Genomic DNA, 18,761 nt, shown 5'->3' on the forward strand with positions numbered 1-18,761 from the left:
AGGGGCAGGTTCACAATCCTACATCCCTACAAGTCAAGGTTAGAGGTGGAGTGTCATAAAGTTGTTAAAAACACATGACCTCTTGGATCAAGTGCACGCCTCCAGAGATGCAGGTAAAACATACTCAACCAACTAAAACTGAAAGCTAGTCTGGAGAACTAAGGGGGATAAAGACCCTGGTCCAAAGCCTACCAAAGTCCACAGAAAGTATGACTCATCTCAATAACCCTTGGATCACTGTCTAATTCAGGTGCTTTGTTTTACAAGCAGGCAGGGTGGACAACACAGCAGAACCCCCAAAGAGCACCCAAAAAGACCTCTGCCCTTTTGCTGCCACACAAACATTTTCCTCTGAAAGTGCCTGCCTGCACCCCTGCCTGTTGAGCTGAGCATCCAAGCACCTGCCTACGTCCCTGCCAATAGAAAACAATCTACGCAAGGGCTTGAATTATATGTCCAGTTGGGGAAAGAGAGATAATCATTGTGACATCAAACTGAATGCAGTCAATCACACTAAAAACAACAGAAAGGAAATAAGGAAGCTGGTTTGGACCTTTTAGCATCTCATCCTCCTTTTGAACCAAACAGCTTGCTATTGTGTACTGCCAGATCTTTTTGGCACATTACTGCATAGCCATTTCTTGGACTGCTTTATGTACTTATGTACTTAAACCAGCTGATAGCTTGATATCTCTTTCAGTGTTTTATGCTGTTGGTGTGCCACTTAGGTCACTGTGTAGTTTTGGTTACGTGTTTGGACAATCTCATCTAAGATGCAAAATTAGGTTAATGAACAAAAAATTTCCTGAGACCACAGGAGGCATATTTGCGTACTTTCTCAAGAACGGTTTTCTGAAGAAGATGTGAATTTTTCACTGAAAAAAAAAAAAGGGATTTGTGAAAAGGAATTTAAACACAGCTTAATTCTTCTCTTCATGCAAAGGTTGCTAAGGGTCAAGTGGAGAATATCCCTCAAACAAAACAAATCTAGGTAAATAACCCAGCATTTCCACATCACTTCCCCTGTTTAACTTTTCATCTCGTGCAAGACTGCTGGAATTGCTATGCATTATTATTATTGTAACACCCTGGTGGTAGTTTGACTTTTCCACTTTGAGAAGGATAATTGTTTTCTTTAAGTGTAATTGCTGGCACAGGTTATATTTAATCACTTTTCAAGACTTTCTTCTCTTTACACTTTTGGAGAAGTTCCTTGTAAAGTTTTATGGACTCTATTTTAATTCTCCCTGCTAGGTTGATTAAGTTGATTAATTTCTTTCCAGTTTTGGAAGGTTGCTTTTTTCTTTTGCCCTCCTTTTTTTTTTTTTTTTTTTTTTTTTTTTTTTGATGGTGGTACGCTTGGAGGATTGGGTTCAGGCTTTAATTCTCAAAACTGTGTATTTCACACAGTTGCACCTATACAATATTTCTACTTCCTTTTCCACTCAACTAAAATTACATATGCGTTATTAACTTCTTCCCAGTTGATGTTTTCTATGAGGGGTAGCTCATGCCTCAAGCTATAGTCCCAAAAGTGAGTACAGTAGAAGATCTGTGGAGTCACTGAGACCCATGTATTTTACATTGAAGATTTTCAGATTTTACCAAGGTTGTTCAAGATGCTCTCCAAAATACAGCTGATTTGAATTACTACATTGGAAGCCATTCTAAATGACTACTTTTAGAAAACAAGGAAGTAAAGGAAATATCATACGTGAGCAGTCACAGAAGATTCCCAGTTTAAAGTGCAGAGTTTGAATCCTTCACTACCCTACCTCTGGGCCACTCTGCCAATATGCATCAGTCTTCAGTGGGATGGGTTACCTGAAGATACAAGGGTCCAATCACAAATCCATTAAATTCATTGAACAATTGTTCTGGTTTCAGCTGGGATAGAGTTCATTTTCTTCCAAGTAGCAGGCATAGTGCTGTGTTTTGGATTTAGTAGGAGAAGAATGTTGATAACACACTGATGGTTTAGTTGTTGCTAAGTACTGCTTATGCTAGTCAAGGCCTTTTCAGCTTCCCATGCTCTGCCAGGTGCACAAGAAACTGGGAGGGGGCACAGCCAGAACAGTTGATCCAAACTGACCAAAGGGCTATTCCATACCACATGACATCATGCTCAGTATATAAACTGCAGGGAGCTGGCCGGGGGGCAGCGATCACTGCTCGGAAACTGGCTGGGTATCATCAGTGGGTGCTGAGCAATTGCACTGTGCATCACTTGCTTTGTATATTATTGTCACTATTATTATTATATTGTTATTATTACTCCTCCTACTACTCTTTTACTTTATTGTATTTCAATTATCAAACTGTTCTTCTCTCAACCCAGGAGTTTTTCTCACTCTTACTCTTCCAATTCTCTTCCCCATCTCATCAGAGTAGGGGGAGTGAGTGAGCAGCTGCATGGTGCTTAGTTGCTGGCTGGGGTTAAACCACGACAGAATCTTATCAAAGCATCTGTAATAACACCCTGACATCCTTGTTCAGGAAAGCACAAACTTTTTACAAAGCTCTCCGAGTACATCTGTAACCCAATGGGGGCAGGTGCTTTGGGAAGAGCTCAATTTCACCCCGCCATCCTGCCTCCCCAACAGGAGGAACCAACTAGCAGAGGAACTAACAGTGAAGTAGGTTTGAGGACAGGCGTGCTTTTCCTGAGGACTGGTTTATGAAAGAGCAGCTTGCTTCACCAGAAGACGAGAGCCAAAGAAATACTTATTTCCCACCAGATTTAGCAATCCCTTCCTCTGAATTGTGTTACTTTGAGGTCAGGGATGGATAGCAGTCACAGGGACATGACAGTTTTAAGATTCAGTTTATTATTCTTGCCACTTTATTAGAGCTAGAATAATGGAGCTGTATATCATTAGTAAGGGGTATATTTCTATATATCTCACTGCCAGAGTACTCCCTTATAGACCTGGCAAGTTGCAAGGTGTCAGACTTTGAAAATCTATTATATGCAAGTTTAGTAGTTATTTTTAGAACTTTCTTAAAATTTATGCAAGATTTACTTTTCCTGTTTTTCCTTTAGACCTGTAGTGTTGGCTCAAACTACTGCCCTCAGTCAGAAAGCAGATGCATACTGTCAGTCACGTGAATCGCCCTGTGGAAGTCACTTGTACCACTAGAAGGGCTGCTGGTTTACAGCCTAAATCATCTGGCTTCACAAACAGATTGATGTGAAGCTGCACTTTTGAAAAACATGTGCCCTCCTGTAAGACTCAGATTCTGCATGTCCGGCAACGCTGTGTTAAAAAGACCGGTCTGACAACTCTTTCGGGACAACCTGCACCACATCCTTTTGGCCTTACCCCTGTGAGCGATGATGCCATCTCAGACTCATGTTGTAAAATCCTTATGCCTACAATGATGGATTTACTCTGTGTCTGAGTCAACACTTATTAAATACCAGTAGAAGGACTCAGACAGACCTACATGGCAACCAAGTTGGGTTTCTAGTTAGAAAATAGGGGAGTGCTTTTATAAACACCAGCAAGTTTCTGCGTGGCAGATGGTTTACATCATGATACCATCAGAGGTTTATGGTAAAATCCTGCACTTCATTTCATATAAGCTATTTCACGTGACAGAAAAAAAAGGGATCATTTAACTTCTTTTTTACCCCAAATCAGAGTTAAGCCCTTGTAGGAGAAGAACAGTAACACACTGTGGACTGAACGACCGCAGTTCTGTAGTTGTTAAAACCAAACTGCAGTTCCCCCAAATACACTTCAGACAGAAGTCATAAAATACTGCATGATGTTATTTGTTTATTGTAAAATGCCAGGAAAAATAAGTTCACCTTTGGGCATTTTTAAAGGTAAGGAACCATAAGGTGTGAAAGCATGCTGTCAGAAGTCTCATTAAGACATTATTTACTAGTTCAAAATGAATTTACATTGATCTTTTGAAACTATTGCTAACCACAAATGCATTAAAACTAAACAGTCTTCATTTACTGAGAAATAAATGTGTCAGCATAACCTTGACTTTTGTCCAATGCTGTTCCGGCTTTTAATTCACAGGAGCTCAGTGTTAAGCAGTTTATTGCTTGTTGTGCTAAAACACGCTAATTTAATTGCTAATATATTTCCTTCCTGCAATCATTTTCAAAATTGTTATCTTGAGAAAAAATATATTTTTAAAGAACCTCCTTCAAAATTGTAGCAGTGCTGGGACGTATTCACTGAAATTGTTTTCTGCTACATACTAGGTATTGCCCTAAACAGTTTTAACAGAAAAGGCAGATAAAACACATTGAAAGAAACCTGTGTTCATCTAGATTACAAGAAGTTTTGGAGTTTTGTAAAATATGTATGCACTCTTTAGCATTTAAATTAGTAATTTAATGTTTACAATGAAGAAAATGACAACTTTGTTAATGGTTCCAGGCCACTGTCTAAAAAATAAGTGATTTTTATTTGTTTAGTAACTTTATAACACACACTTAAAATACCACTATGCATGCCTGATGCAAAGCAAAACAGAGCATACAGGTTCACTTCGCAGTGATCTTTGGACTAAGTTTCCATTGCAACAAGAAATCCAAGTCAAGAGGGCAAAGAGGAATTCTACATTTGGTTCCTGCCAGTACCCCTTATGGATTTGTCATTAGCCCCTCTTCTCAAGGATAGTGAATGAGGAAAAATACCAAATTCAAGTACAGCTTTTCCTTTTATAGCCCAGTGCTGGCAAGTGCTTGGAGGAAGCACCAAGTTCTCTATTTTTAATGAAGAACTTCAACACTGTCATCCTTCTACTTTGCTGTCCTAAGGTAAAAATAATCAATTTTGAGCTCCTGCTTTATCCTTCTTTTCACTGTTGAGTCTGTTTCATTCCTATTTATTACTATAGGAACCACATAAGCTATATTTGGCCCTGTTGCACAGTGCAGAGAAAATCCATGTTGCTGGGGATGTGCCTGGCAGGAAGAGCTGCTCCATGGGGCCAGCCTGGAGCTGGAGCTGCCTCTTCACAGAGCAACCTGATCCTGTGCCATTGAGGAAAAGCCTGGCTGGGCTGAAATGGGCTATTCAGAGCTGCACCTGCTGACTGGGTGCTCTCAAAATTGCAAACAGACCTACTTGCTGTACTTTGGAAGTTCACTCCTTCAGTCCCTGCCCTCTAGCCAGGCTTAAAGAAGTCTTTATATGAGGAAGGGTAAGGACACCAGCCTTCCACAAGCTAGGGTGGTGCTTGTACAGCTGAAGATCCAAGATTGCGCAGCAACTGATTTGAGACCAAGCACCTGAGACTTTTGAAACTAACTCTTCATTTTAAGTTATGAGTGACAAAAACTCAGCAGCCGAGGGTGATACCATGAAAGCACCCTATATCCTCTAGTCCCCACAGGTAGGCACAGCGTGTTTAGTTTGCATATGAATGAAGGCATACAACACGTGGCAGACTTTCTGCATTAGCATTGTTCTGCTGCAAAAATGGTAAACTTATATTGGGACATACAGTGGAGTCTGGAAGACAATGAAGTAGTTTTTCTGCTCAGTCTCAGCTGAAATGGAAGAACCAGGCTGGGGCAGGGCATATAGAAATGTCTGGAGCAGAATTCAAAGAAGAATAACACTGAGAAGGGATCTCATGTTGAGAACTGTCCTCCCAAGATCATCGGGAGAAACTAAGAGTTGAACTGTTGTGTTGGTTTTGGCTGGGATAGAGTTAATTTTCTTCATAGTAGCTAGCATGGGATATGTTTTGGATTTGTGCTGAAAACAGTGTTGCTAACACAGGGAAGTTTTTGTTACTGTTGAGCAGTGCTTACACAGAGTCAAGGCCTTTTCTGCTCCTCACCCCACCCCACCAGCGAGGAGGCTGGGGGTGCACAAGGAGTTGGGAGGGGACACAGCTGGGACAGCTGACCCCAGTGACCAAAGGGATATTCCATACCATATGATGTAATGCTCAGCATAAAAGGCTGGGGAAAGAAGAAAGAAGGGGGGACGTTCAGATTTACAGTGTTTTGTCTTCCCAAGTAACTATTATGCGTGATGGAGTCCTGCTTTCCTGGAGATGTCTGAACAACTGCCTGCTGATGAGAAGCAGTGAATGAATTCCTCATTTTGCTTTGCTTGTGCGCGCAGCTTTTGCTTTACCTGTTAAACTGTCTTTATCTCAGCCTACCAGTTTTCTCACTTTTATTCTTCTGATTCTCTCCCTTGTCCCACCAGGGGGGAGTGAGCGAGCGGCTGTGCGGTGATTAGTTGCCGGTTGGGGTTAAACCACAACAGTCCTTTTTGGTGTCCAAAGTGGGGCTTGAAGGGTTCGAGATAATAACAGATTTGATTGGAATTTACTAGATCGAATTATAACTGTTATTGCTGTTTATACTAGAGGAGACAACTGTTGGAAGACAGAATAATTGTCTTTATATCCAATAACAAGGCAAAAAAGCCAATACTCTCTTACAGTTTTTATCACAGCACACAGAAAAATAAACACAGAAGGAAAGATGCCTAGGCACTGTTAGACAGAAGCAGAAGCAGGAGATCAGGCTGCCAGGAGAAGCTGGGAAACCTTATCAGGTTGAGACTGTCAGAGGAAATGGCCTTGGCACAGTTGCTCCTCCTCCAGCCTGGAGGGTGGGGTAGGTGGCTTCCTAAGGGCCCTTCCAACCACATCTTCCTGTCTCCCTGTCTTCATTTTGTGAAAGGGAAGGTTTTGGCCTTATAGCCAAACTCTTCTACTGAGCAGCCTGTTTTCTATCAATCTTTGCATTCAGTGCTTGTCATAAAATCGCTATAACCATTTCATTTTTTTTTTCCTAAGTGATTAGTTAATGAGCCCACACCCTGTAGCTGGCGGGGGAGGTACACCTGAGAGGGGCTGCCATCCAAGAGCTTTCACTTGCTGTGGTTCCTGCCTGGAGCGGACATGGCCTCAGTGGAGCCAGCACCTGGTAGGGCCAGACCTGGCAGCAGAAAAGGTGACCCCACGGAGGCAGAGGGGCAGTCGGCAGGCTGGCACAGCCAGCTCCTCTGGGCTGAGCTCTCCGTGTGCAGAAGTGATATCTGTTCCACTGGACTAGAGCAGACAGGCTATTTAGATGTCTTAAACCCCATACAACTCCTCAGTTACTACTGCATTTAGCTCAACTTACAAGGTGTTTTCTAGGTCTGACTGAGATTAGACACATTCTTAAGCTATCAAAACATTGTTTTATTAAGATACAGATATTTTCACAATTTATGCAAGTAACCAAAACTTCTATGAAAAATCTTCAGTCATAGTGCCTCAGACTGTATTCAAACTTATGTTATTTGTTCTTTCCTCTAGATACTGATGCTATGGCTCCCTCTCCAAAACCAGAAATTTTAGGTTTACTTATTGTTAATGTTAATTTATACTCCAGCATTCCCAAAGTCCCTCAGAAGCTTGTGAATGCAGGTGTGAATACAAACTTCGTATTACTCAGGGTCATGAAGCACACAAGGATAACTCTAATTGAAAATTACATTTTGCCCAATTAAGAGATCATCATGGGTTATGGGCCCCAGGATTCTTGCATGCTTGGAAGTAGAGAAGAAAACACTTGTGAAAGTTGCCAAGGGAATTATTATCGAAATTCTTGAAACCTGAGAATTCATACAGTGCTAGGTGATGGCTACAAGTTATCTTATTTATTCTAATGCTGACCCTTCATTTCTACCGGACAAAAGCATAAGGTACATTCTCTTAGCTTTGGTACCTTACCAAGTTTAAGAGAGAAGAGGTTTCCAGAGAGCAGAAATAGTCTATATTAGCCTTTTGTAATTCCTTGCTCTGGTCAGGACAGCCTTACATCACTGGACACGTCCAGACTGTTACATGTCCTGCAAACAGATCTGTGTCCAGAAAGCCAGTCCAGCAATGAAAGGCTGTTCTGTGCAGGTCTCCAGACACCCGGGACGCCAAATACTTGTATTGTGTGAGGCATTGGCTTGCGGAGTCTAGGTCTTTTTTCGAATTGCTCCTGATTACTGTGTATTATAGGTCCTGTTAAGGTCCACAGTACAGGGAAGAGATCAGCAAAAAGAAGAGCTCAGCATATCCTGCAAAAGTAATTAGAGGAATACAAAAAAACAATTAAAAAATACAAAATTCATATTCTGTATTACAGATCTACAAGATGGCTCCTCCTTTTAACAAGCAGTAACCCTTTAGGGTCATTTGATCTGCCTGTACACTACATGCGGGTAGATGTGGCACTTCAGGACATGGTTTAGTCTAGTCTACCCTTGATTGGTATAGTGTGGACTTGGTAGTGTAGGTTAATGGTTGGACTGGATGACCTTAAGGGTCTTTTCCAACCTAAACGATTCTATGATTAATAAAACAGCAATATTCACCCTCACCTAGCCCTCATGTCAGTTAACCGTGCCTATCTTTCCACTCCCACCCCCCTTCTCTTTCCATTTTCCATCTCAGCTGTACCCGGCAGCATTGCTTTTATAACTCTAAGTCACAGAAAAATACTTTGCAGCTGTCAGAAAAGTGCTAAAAATCTTCACTCGTTAGCATACAATCATTCAATTAAGAGAATAAATAGTGACCCAGAGGTTGATTGGAACTGGCTTTGCTTCCCACATTTCCACAATTTAAGATGGAAGTAATAGAGGAAATGTTGTGTGGAGAATGCTCACATATTCCCTGCTAATGGTGGAAATGCTTAAGTATCGTCTGCACAGAGCTAATATAAACCAAAGTGGTTTATTACCACCGTTTTGTGATTTATGACTCACATTATGACTTTATTTTGAAATGGTTTCATTAAAAATTAATGTGTGGTGAAGGAAGAATGCACAACAAGTTACAGTGATCAGGTTCTATCGGGGGCAAGGCCAGTCAGTGATTTATTCCTTATAATCCACTGAAACAGTCATTTCTGTGCTGCATCTATTGGGATGCTGCAAGATGCAGCGTATCATGCTGGAACTTCCCAGGTGAGGCAGTCACGCTGTTGTATCCAGCTGCCAGTGTTGCACAGCACGAGGGCTTGGGGTTTGGGTCTTTTTAAGATCTGAGTAGTTTATAATGAAATCTGAATAATTTATAACCAATGTTCTCAGCATTGATTAGTGTTCTTTTGTAACAGAATGTCTTTTTGATAATGCTTCATTCCTTTAATGTCTTGTGAAAACTCAAGGAACTGGCTATTGCATAGCTTAATGGAAAAATCAGTTTTCATTTTTATCAAGTATGTAATGGAGGATAAGTATCAATATTTTTTTCCTCTCTCAGGTATGCACAGCATTAACACGGAGACAGAAGAGGACCAGTCAGGAAGCAAGTTAACAATCCTAAGGAACTGCTTTCCCTGCTGGGTACTAGGAAGATGCTGTCCCTGAGCACTGCCTTGCCAGGATCCCTCACTGGGACAAGGTCCCCCCAGTCCACCAGCAGAAGTGTCCCCTGCACCCCATTCTGACCTCCTCCCCGGGGAAGCCATGCTTGGCTACTTCCATGGCACTCTTCCCGTCATCAGCATCATTAAATGACTCACCATCACTTCATAAATTAATAGGCCCACATGGGAAAATGGAGGGAAAGAGAAGTTGTTGAGAGCAATAAAGGGCGTCAATGGTTGGGAGAAGAGAATTGAACCCTGGAGGCCTAGCGTCCGCAAATATTGTCCCTTTTCAGGGGCTGCAGCATGATCCAGCTTTGACAAGTTATACTTTCCGAGAGGCTCAATCTACTCTAAGCCAAATATATAGACACATATAGTTTTAAAAGCAGGTGTTTTAATAATATATAATAATAATAATAATAATAATAAAAGGAATACAACAGTTCCTCCTCATTTCTGAATTTCGTTTATTTAGATTGACACAAGAATATGTTTGTGAAAGGAGAATAGTTTTCTTTTGGCAACACAGATGATACCCACTTCAAATATCTTTACGAATACTTTTTTGTATGAATAATGCTTCATTTGAAGAAAAGATAGAATCTAGTTTTAAAGTAGAGAAAATCATTATCAGTTCTGGATTTGAATGTAAAGATTTTCAGAGAATTAGGCACTAGACTTCTTTTTTGTAATTTCTGTTTGGCTTTGAGTTCATTATTAAATGCTGGGACACATGCAATACCCAGGTCTTCAGCCCGAGTCAGACTCCAGACACCTTTTTATTTCAGGAGTGTGTTCACCTAATTTAAACACATTCAGAACTTCTCTTTCTTGGTTTGGAGAAAGTTTATAAAGCTTGGTTATAAAGCGGAAAAAGTTTCACTGAACTAAGGCCATTATGCTCCTAGTAAGAATACACCCTTTGGGATTTAGTGTGTATTCTTTATGTAGACTGACTTCAACCCTGCAGGTAATTCATCTTAACTTCCCTGGTTGTCCTTCCTTATTCAGCTGGATACTCCAATAAACACAATGTTGAGAATAATTACACTGTTTTCTTCAAAGATAACTTATTTTTCTATGACTGAAGGTATTTCTTTCTAGAGGCTGTTTCTGAAATTATTGCTTGAGTAAAGAAAATGTCCTTCCAAAATCCACATCTTTCAAGCAAACTCTCTCCTTTATTGATACCCAAATAAACACTGTCTAGTTATCATATATAGGCAAACGCTTTGCAACTGGAGGGGGTGAGGTAAAAGAGAGGGGGGTGGAAATATTTCTTCTATTACATTTTAAAACCCTGATTTTGACAAAGGAAACCATAAGAGACCTTCTGGTGAGTGGCTTGCAGTTGACACTTCCCACTGACAGGTCAAGGAGCGCCGAGGAAAAATGGCACTTAAGTGGAACAGTTTATCAGCCTTCATCTTTCGGGAAACAAAGTACTTCATGTTTTGTCTCTGCATATGCTTAGCTTGGTGGGGCACTGGTCTACCATAATGTTGTTAGCATTATTAATAATACATCCATGCAAAGCTGCGTAGGAGAGCTCTGCCTTCCCAGGCAGGTTGCACAGGACTCAGGACCCTGGATTTTACCCCACTCTCTGCGCCCACCTGGGAGAGCTACGAGGGGCAGCCAGCCCCAAGAGCGGGCTCTCCCCAAGCGATCCCACCGCACCTGTGGTGGGTCTGAGGCAGGTCTTGCATCCAGGCGCCTCTGAGGAGCTGACCCGACTGCCTGACTCCCCCCGGCTCCTCCAAGCCAAGGAACCCGGCCCTGGGCAACACGCTTCCCAACCTCAGGGGCAGAAAGCCTCTTTAATACCCCTGCTTCATCATGTGTGCCAAGCCAGAAATCTGGGCTCTGGCTAGAGGCGGATGGTTGTTTATCACCAGCTGGCATCTTCCTGCCAAGCGGGTGGTGGCAGGTGGTTGGCACCGCTTTTCCAGGTCTAATTCCAGAGTACTTTAGTGCTCATAGGAAATTCTTTGCAACATTCCCTTTGCTCTAATATTCAATTAGCTTTCAAATGAGTGAAGAGCCTGGATGAGCTGAGATGGCCATTTTACCAGGTACTGTACCATCACAAAGAGTTCACAGACAGCTGTTTCAAAGTAATTGAAGTCATAATGCGCAGAAAAATGACTTTTCTAATGGTTGCCTTGAAGATTTATTTTTTTTTAATGTAATTAAAAAGTAGATTTAGAAATATGCTCGGCAACCCAAAAGATTAAATATTAATATGGTGCATAATTAATAAATGATACATCTCTTGATTACTAATGGGTTATTGACTCTAAAAGCCTAACATTATGGAATATTAGGGCAAACAAAGGCTTTGGGGGAATATCTCTAAGTTTCCAGGATGAAGCTGCATCTTTGTCCTTCTAAAAAGTTGTACACCTCTTTCAACACCCTCCAAACCGTTGAAAAATAGCATTAAGCTGAAAGGTATGATTATTATAACCACTTTTGAAAGCTTTATTCTTACCTTTCATTCTACATTGGAGTCCCATCCTGCAGGTTCTTCTGTCAGTGAAAATTCTGCCTAAAAAAATATTTTGTCTTAGAATAGAAATGCATCACATTATCCTTGTTGTTATCACCTTATTCCTTTCAAAAATATTACAATGCCTTGCTGAAGTCAGGTATCAGCTCTGCTGTCTATGCTAAAAGATCCTGTGTAATAAAGTGAAACTGAGGAAGCTGTGAAAGATTAATCAAAATTCTAGATACCTGTCAAACTTACAAGACAAACATTTAGGAATTTTGAAAGATAATATTTGGTTTTGTAAGAAATTAGAGTAGAATAAGAGCATTAAAGATTCTGTACTGTAAAATTGCAGAGACTGGAGAGAATACAGATTTGTGAATTTAATTATATTGGTAGATCCTTTTGCTTTCTCTGTTTCAAACACTGAAGTTGCAACAAGATGGTCACTAGTTGAGATGTTGCTGCCATCTGGCCTTCATCGTACCAGTAAGTCTGAGGAAGTACAGGTTGGACAGAAAGATTTATTTGTCATGGAACAAGCTGAGAATTAATGAGAATATAAGCAAGTGTTTTAACCAGGGATTGCATCCCATTTGTACTCAGAAAAGTGTCCAGCCGAAGCTAATGCTGCCTTCCAGCTCAGCAGCATGTTTCATTTAAAAGAACGGAACAGCTGTATTTCATAAGCATTAAAATATCAGTGTCCATATCCCCAAATGCCAAAGCGGTGATTTGTCTGCTCTCTGAAGATGGCTCTCTGCTGAGGAGGGGTCTCAGACCTGAGAAGCAGCTTGCAGCCCACACACTGCCGCAGGTTTCCTTCGTGTCCTTGCGCAAGAGGACAAAATCTGGGGTGGTTTTGCAGGAGCCTGACAGCCTCTGTGACGGACCTGTGGGACCCAACCTCAGCGCCCTCCCGCTGGGCGCAAGGCAAAGCTGGAACTGAGTCACCCCTCTATTCATTTTGTGATTGCCACCAAATGCCCAGGTGCTGCTTGGCCATACTGATGCCCAGCCAGTCATTCCCCTCTTGCGCTTGTGCAAACAATTGCTCTTATTTTATTGTATTTGCCTCTGTCCTTAGCAAATAAAATCCTATTTCTTTTCTTCAGACTATTTATATTATTTATCAAGATCATGTTCAATTTTAATCCTGACTTCTAACTGTGCTTGCAGCCTCTCCCAGCTTATCAGCTGCAAATTTAATCCCTTTTAGCGATGATTACATACTCATGCCTATTTAGGGTCCATTACTTTAACGAGGTTAAGGACCCTTTTATTCAGGAATTTTTTTTTCACTGTTACATCTTACCTGGCTCAGATTTAAAGGCCAAAAAAGATAAAACTGGTTTTTGATAATCCACAGGGTTTTTGAGATGGATTTTCAAACGTTATTATGGCAGTATACATATAATAATGCATGCGCAAATAAAACATATTTTAATTTAATCAAGTGCCTAAATACAAAAAGGAGCAGGGAATATGCTTAAAAAGAAATTCTCCTTCACAACGAACAAGTGCAATCCATGGTATTCCTAGCTGAGAAGGCTTTCAGAAAAAAGTCCTGACCATATTGATAAGCTATTAATACTCACTTTAACCCACAACTAAAACATTCATTGTCCTTTAAATGTTTGATATGTACAGCACTATCATCACTTCAAGAAGCAGCATCCAGAAAACCTGCCCTTTCAGTCTGTTCTCACCTATGATAGGCTCAGATCTTTCATTCAAAGCTGTAGGACTCTTCTTATGGACTGTGCTGCTTACAAATAGAAAAAACACCTTTTGGAGGTCGGAATGGTTGACATCAATAAAAAAATATCGTTTTTAAAGCAGATATTTTACACTTGAATTTTTTGTGTTTACCTACTAAAGGATCATTCCTGAGAGGACGTGCTGCCTACCTACCAGCTAAATATATGGCAGACTATGAATCACCATGTTAATTAATAACTGATAACAAGTACCTAGATCCAGCTTACACCAGAACACAGCCACAGTCTTTGTAGGCATTTTAAATTGTCAGGTCTTGACAAAGTATCAGAAATGAAGGTGATAACGAACTAGTTGATGTATGCTTTTTTTAAAAAAAAGCAAATTTAAACTCTTCCTATATAGATGTAACAGGTCTAATGAAACAGACCAGAACAGAGGCTTCATGCATTAGGTTGCATCAATTTTATGCTTCAATGGTGTTGTAGAACCTAAACAAAAAATGTTTTTACTTTTGTGTTAGGAACACACAGAGCTAAACCTGTTTCTATGGACTGTATGATGATTTGCTTTCAAAATTGTGTTGATTAAATGAAGACTACTTCTAGAAGTGCTTGATACATTACATCAAAATTCTACTATGTACAGCAACGTACAATGTACAATAAGAATATTTATTTTTGAGTATATGAAACATCCCATGTACATATTTACAGAGAGACTTCATATGGACTGAATCTTACTTTGGGTAATTTTGTTTGGCTTTCATAATAGTCCCTTGCAGAATACAGAATAAGTAAAGCACTACATTTATTTTTTTTTAACTCTTTACTTTCATACTTAGTCCTCAAATCAATGTTTTAACATTGGCTAGTTGACATTAAACCCAAATCCTGTTTATTAATCTCACTGAGACTGCGAGCATAAAGCCAAAATGACTGTATGAGGGATCACTTACAGATTTTTCTGGGTGAAATAGATACCTTGCTTAACAGGAAATGCTACAACACGTCACAAACAATTTTGAGTACTTCTGGGGAAAAAAACAGCTTTCACTCCTTGGTCCATTTAGCTTATCTCTCTGCTTTTTAGTCTTGGGATGGCAAAGCCACTTTCTCATTGCAACAGACACAGACTAGTCACAGCTATCAGGCAAGCTGTACTTCTAACTTTACAGCACAAATTCACCACCAGTTTTGCTGTTGTATCATCCCCCTTTTTTTTTTTTCCCTTTTTTTTTTTTTTTTTTTTAAGTCTGACTTATTTCCTCTTTTTTTGAGCTAAGATGCTCTTATCCCTAAAAAGAATAGCAGGAATGAGCAATTCCAATGTCTGCCCTGAGAATGTTTGGTCTATTAAGTTATAGAAAATGCAGTATATTATTAAACCATTATATTGAACAGCTGCATTTTATCCTGAAGAATGTTTTGAGGGAGCTGTGTTTGGAAAGGCTTCCGCTTTTCTACCATGTGTGGAAAGCTCAGAGCAGTGAATTGGCTCTAACTCCCAAGCTGGCAGAAGAGGAGTACTTCCTATCTCAAGGGAGGGGGTCTGGCCATTCTTCTTTTTTATCGTTCCCTTGACATCCTAGCCACAAGTCAGCACAGCCTGTTGCTGCTCCAGTAAGACCACTGTCCTCTACTCCTTCAACAAGGTAGCAACACCACAAGAGCAGATCAGCCAAACAGCAAATAGTGTGAGCAGAGAAGGGCAGGTTATGCAGAGAAATGTTGCAAATGTAATAACAAGGAAATAATCCCTTGGAACTTTTAGGGTATATAACAATAAAACAAAACAAGCATGTGCTGGAAATTAAATCTCCCAGCCGTATTGATTGCTAATGGCCTTTTTTAAATTTCAACCTTATTTACTATGTAGAGATAAAAGCTGACTCTAAGCACTTTGTCTGATTCAGACCCTCATGTAAGAAATCTAAAGATCACTCAAATTAAGAGGAGATGGCTAACTACTCCCCTGGGTTATACAGAAGAATATTTTATTTGCCCCCATTAGAGCAAAAGAATAGCACAGAACAGATTCTGTCCAATCAGAGAGATCATTCAACAAAAAGTGGCAGCTGCTTTTGTTTTTCTTAAGGACCGTGGAAAAATATGTCTGTTTCCATTAGCATTACGCTTTCCTCCGTTGGTTCTTCTGATGTTTTATTGTTGTCGTTCTGCAAAATCTAGAGCTGTGCAGCAAAAATCTCTTTAAAGGTAAAATAACCTTTTCCATGTTACCTGTTCTAAAAGATAACAATGTATTTATTCACATTTGAACAAAGCAAGTTTCTGGCAGAATAATAATGTCCTGAATTGTAAGACATAAAGCAATATAATGAGCAAAAGAACACAAAATAGCTACTCGTTTCTAAACAGGCTACATATTTTCTATAAGATCAACAGCACTGAAATCACAGTAGAAGGTACTGACAGAACATTTGAGTAACTAGCACTGATTGAAGGCTCTTATTAACTATATTTTAGTTTCATATTCCCCATGTGACTTGGCATCACAAATATAGCTGTCATAGACAGCTATAGAGCAAGAAGTGGCTCTTCTTTCATTATTTTGAACTTTCCCAGCAGGATTCACCGCTCTGGCTTTTTTGAGCAACTTGTGGTTTGGAGCATGCAGGCAGTATGCATTATGTACTAGCTTGCATATTTCTACCTTAAATAGGTGGTGTAACTCTGAGAGACTGAGTAGACCTGTTTGCAAAGTATGAGTCACTCCAAACCTCAGCATGAAACCTCAAACCAAACTCTATACTTTAAGATGAGAATTGGTTCAGAAAAGTACTTCTGTCTTCTATCTCTGTAGAGAACAGGGTTTATGGAAGGAGGCCAGCACCTTGGTACAGGATTAAAAAAAAAAAGTTTTTTTTTTTTCTTCCTGCAGTCTGACAGAACATCACTCAAAAGCAGACTGAAAAAGAAACAAAAAAAACACTCTTCCATAAAACAGCAGTAGTCAGCATGTTAGCGACATGGAGGGGTCTGAAGGGCTGGAGGAAAAGCTTCAAAATCTAAAGATAAGTGCATCCGAAAAGTTTTACCTAAGCTGAGCTGTCAAGCTCTCTGTCCTGAATCACCTGCATTTTCTAGAGCTAGAGAGGCAAAAAGGACTTGGGCAGAGCAAGGTCATGCCATGCAAGCTCTCCTTCCCACCGGCTTGTCCAGGCAACAGCAGCAGGGACACCCACTGCAGCATCTCATAGGGTCTCAGCAAAGACAAGTAGTCTCTGCAGGACTGGCATGGGCATGGAGAAAAGTCTACAGGCCCAGCCCCTGACAACCCTGGTACAGGGCAAAGGTACCAGCCAAGATGACTGAAGCCAACTCAAAGCCTGTGGAAATCACTGAGAGCCTTGTCTTTGCCTTAAATTGGCTGGGGAGATCAGGCTCGCTCAGTTTTACGCATGTGCTAAAACTCAGTGGTTTTCAAATCTCACTGCAGTTATTATGAAGTAAGGAAAGACTGGCTGACTCTCATGTCTGAAAACAGCTGCAAGCACGTTCTGGAGGAGAAAGAGACGTTCTTGTATTGGTGGTCCCTCTGCTCAGGCTCTGCATTTGGATCATGAAAGGCTTTGCAATCAGAATCAACACTCTTGTTCTTCAACATTCTGGTTATTGCAGAGGAAGTGCCAGCATCAAATCTTTCCGGTGCACTGGAAAATTCTCCCTAGATGATTCAATGAAGGCTAAATCCTTTTTTCTAGAAAGAATTTCATAACTAAGTTTTTTCCACCATGTTGAGAGTTTCAAGACAAGAAGAATATAATCCAGCAAGGTTGTGAAATAAAGGCTGGAAAAATGCAAATTTGTCCAAGTTCCTTAAAGCGGTTTTTTTCATTTTATTTTTTCAGTATTTTTATTCTGATATGTTGCAGAATGTAGTGCCTGGTATCCAACTGTATCAGTTTACTTCTTATTTCTAGAGACAGACTTATTCACAAAAGGAGGAGAGAAAAAGAAGGAAGAAAGGAATAATTTTTATAACATTTCCAAATTTTCTAGAAATGTTTAATGAAAGTCTGAAGGAAAATGAAGCTCTTTCTGGTGTTAATACACATATTCAAGCAGAGCCTTTACCAATGGCTATAAATATCTGTTTGTACTCAAAGAAAGCAAAACTACTTTTTGAAGAGAGGTCATTAGAAAAAGAAAAAACACTTTTTTATGCTCTACCACAAATGCAATGCTTTCCTCCATGCCTTTGGATGGTAGAGCAGGTTTCAGAAAGATGGCAAACTAAATTGTCTTCTGCAGGATAGCTCCATAGAAAATAAATTATTCTTTTTAAATTGGCTCGCAGGATTGCATTATCATTTCTCAAGTGCCTCCCAATTTTGTAGATCCTGAAACAGCTATTAGATGTTTCAGCCTAACAGACTCAAAGTGCTGTGTAATTTCTCCACAGGCACAAAGTGGACTTTGGTCTGAGTTTGCAGAGACTGGCCAGTTGGGTATGTCCATGCAACCATGACACACCTGCTCCAGCACAGTCACTATATGTACTTCATTCATTTACACCACTTAAAGTAATCTGAAGCAAAAAAAAAATCCTTCAATCAAGGAGGTAAAATCGTGCAAAACTTTAGTTTGAAGCAGGAATGGCATCACAGCCTACGTCAGTAATGCCATAAAAAAACTGAGGAAACCTTGTATGGCCAAGCCACAATTACCCCCAGACACAGGGGAATGCACCGTGGCAGACACATTTCTTTAACCACTTGTGATTGCCAGAAACTCCCCGTTGCCTCCCTGGGCAAGCAGAGGAATGGTGAAGTTCCTCCTGTAAAACAGCTACCCAGCATGAAAGGAGACAGGGCTCAGTTTTCCGACCAGACAGGAACCATTTTACAGAGAGTATCCAGGACTTGCATCTCTACTGTTTAAAGAGGCAGAAGCTATGGGAACATACTGCCATCCATGCTAGCAAACATCCTGAAGTATGTGCTAAATGAATATATATTTTGCCTGTGATAGATCAGGTGCAGCTCTCCTTTAAACCTGAACTACCCCCCCAAACACACACCACACCCCCACCCCCCTCTGAGTGCTGGAATATTTTCTCTTAGATCAAAGGAAATGGTCCATTTGGCCCTTTTATTTTTTTTTAATTGCTAGGAAAACTTCCTGTCAATTCATCTCTTTTCCCCCCAGACCAATCACCAAACTAAAAAAAAAA

The sequence above is a fragment of the Pelecanus crispus genome, chromosome 1 (assembly GCF_030463565.1).
Source record: "Pelecanus crispus isolate bPelCri1 chromosome 1, bPelCri1.pri, whole genome shotgun sequence".
Lineage (NCBI taxonomy): Eukaryota > Metazoa > Chordata > Aves > Pelecaniformes > Pelecanidae > Pelecanus > Pelecanus crispus.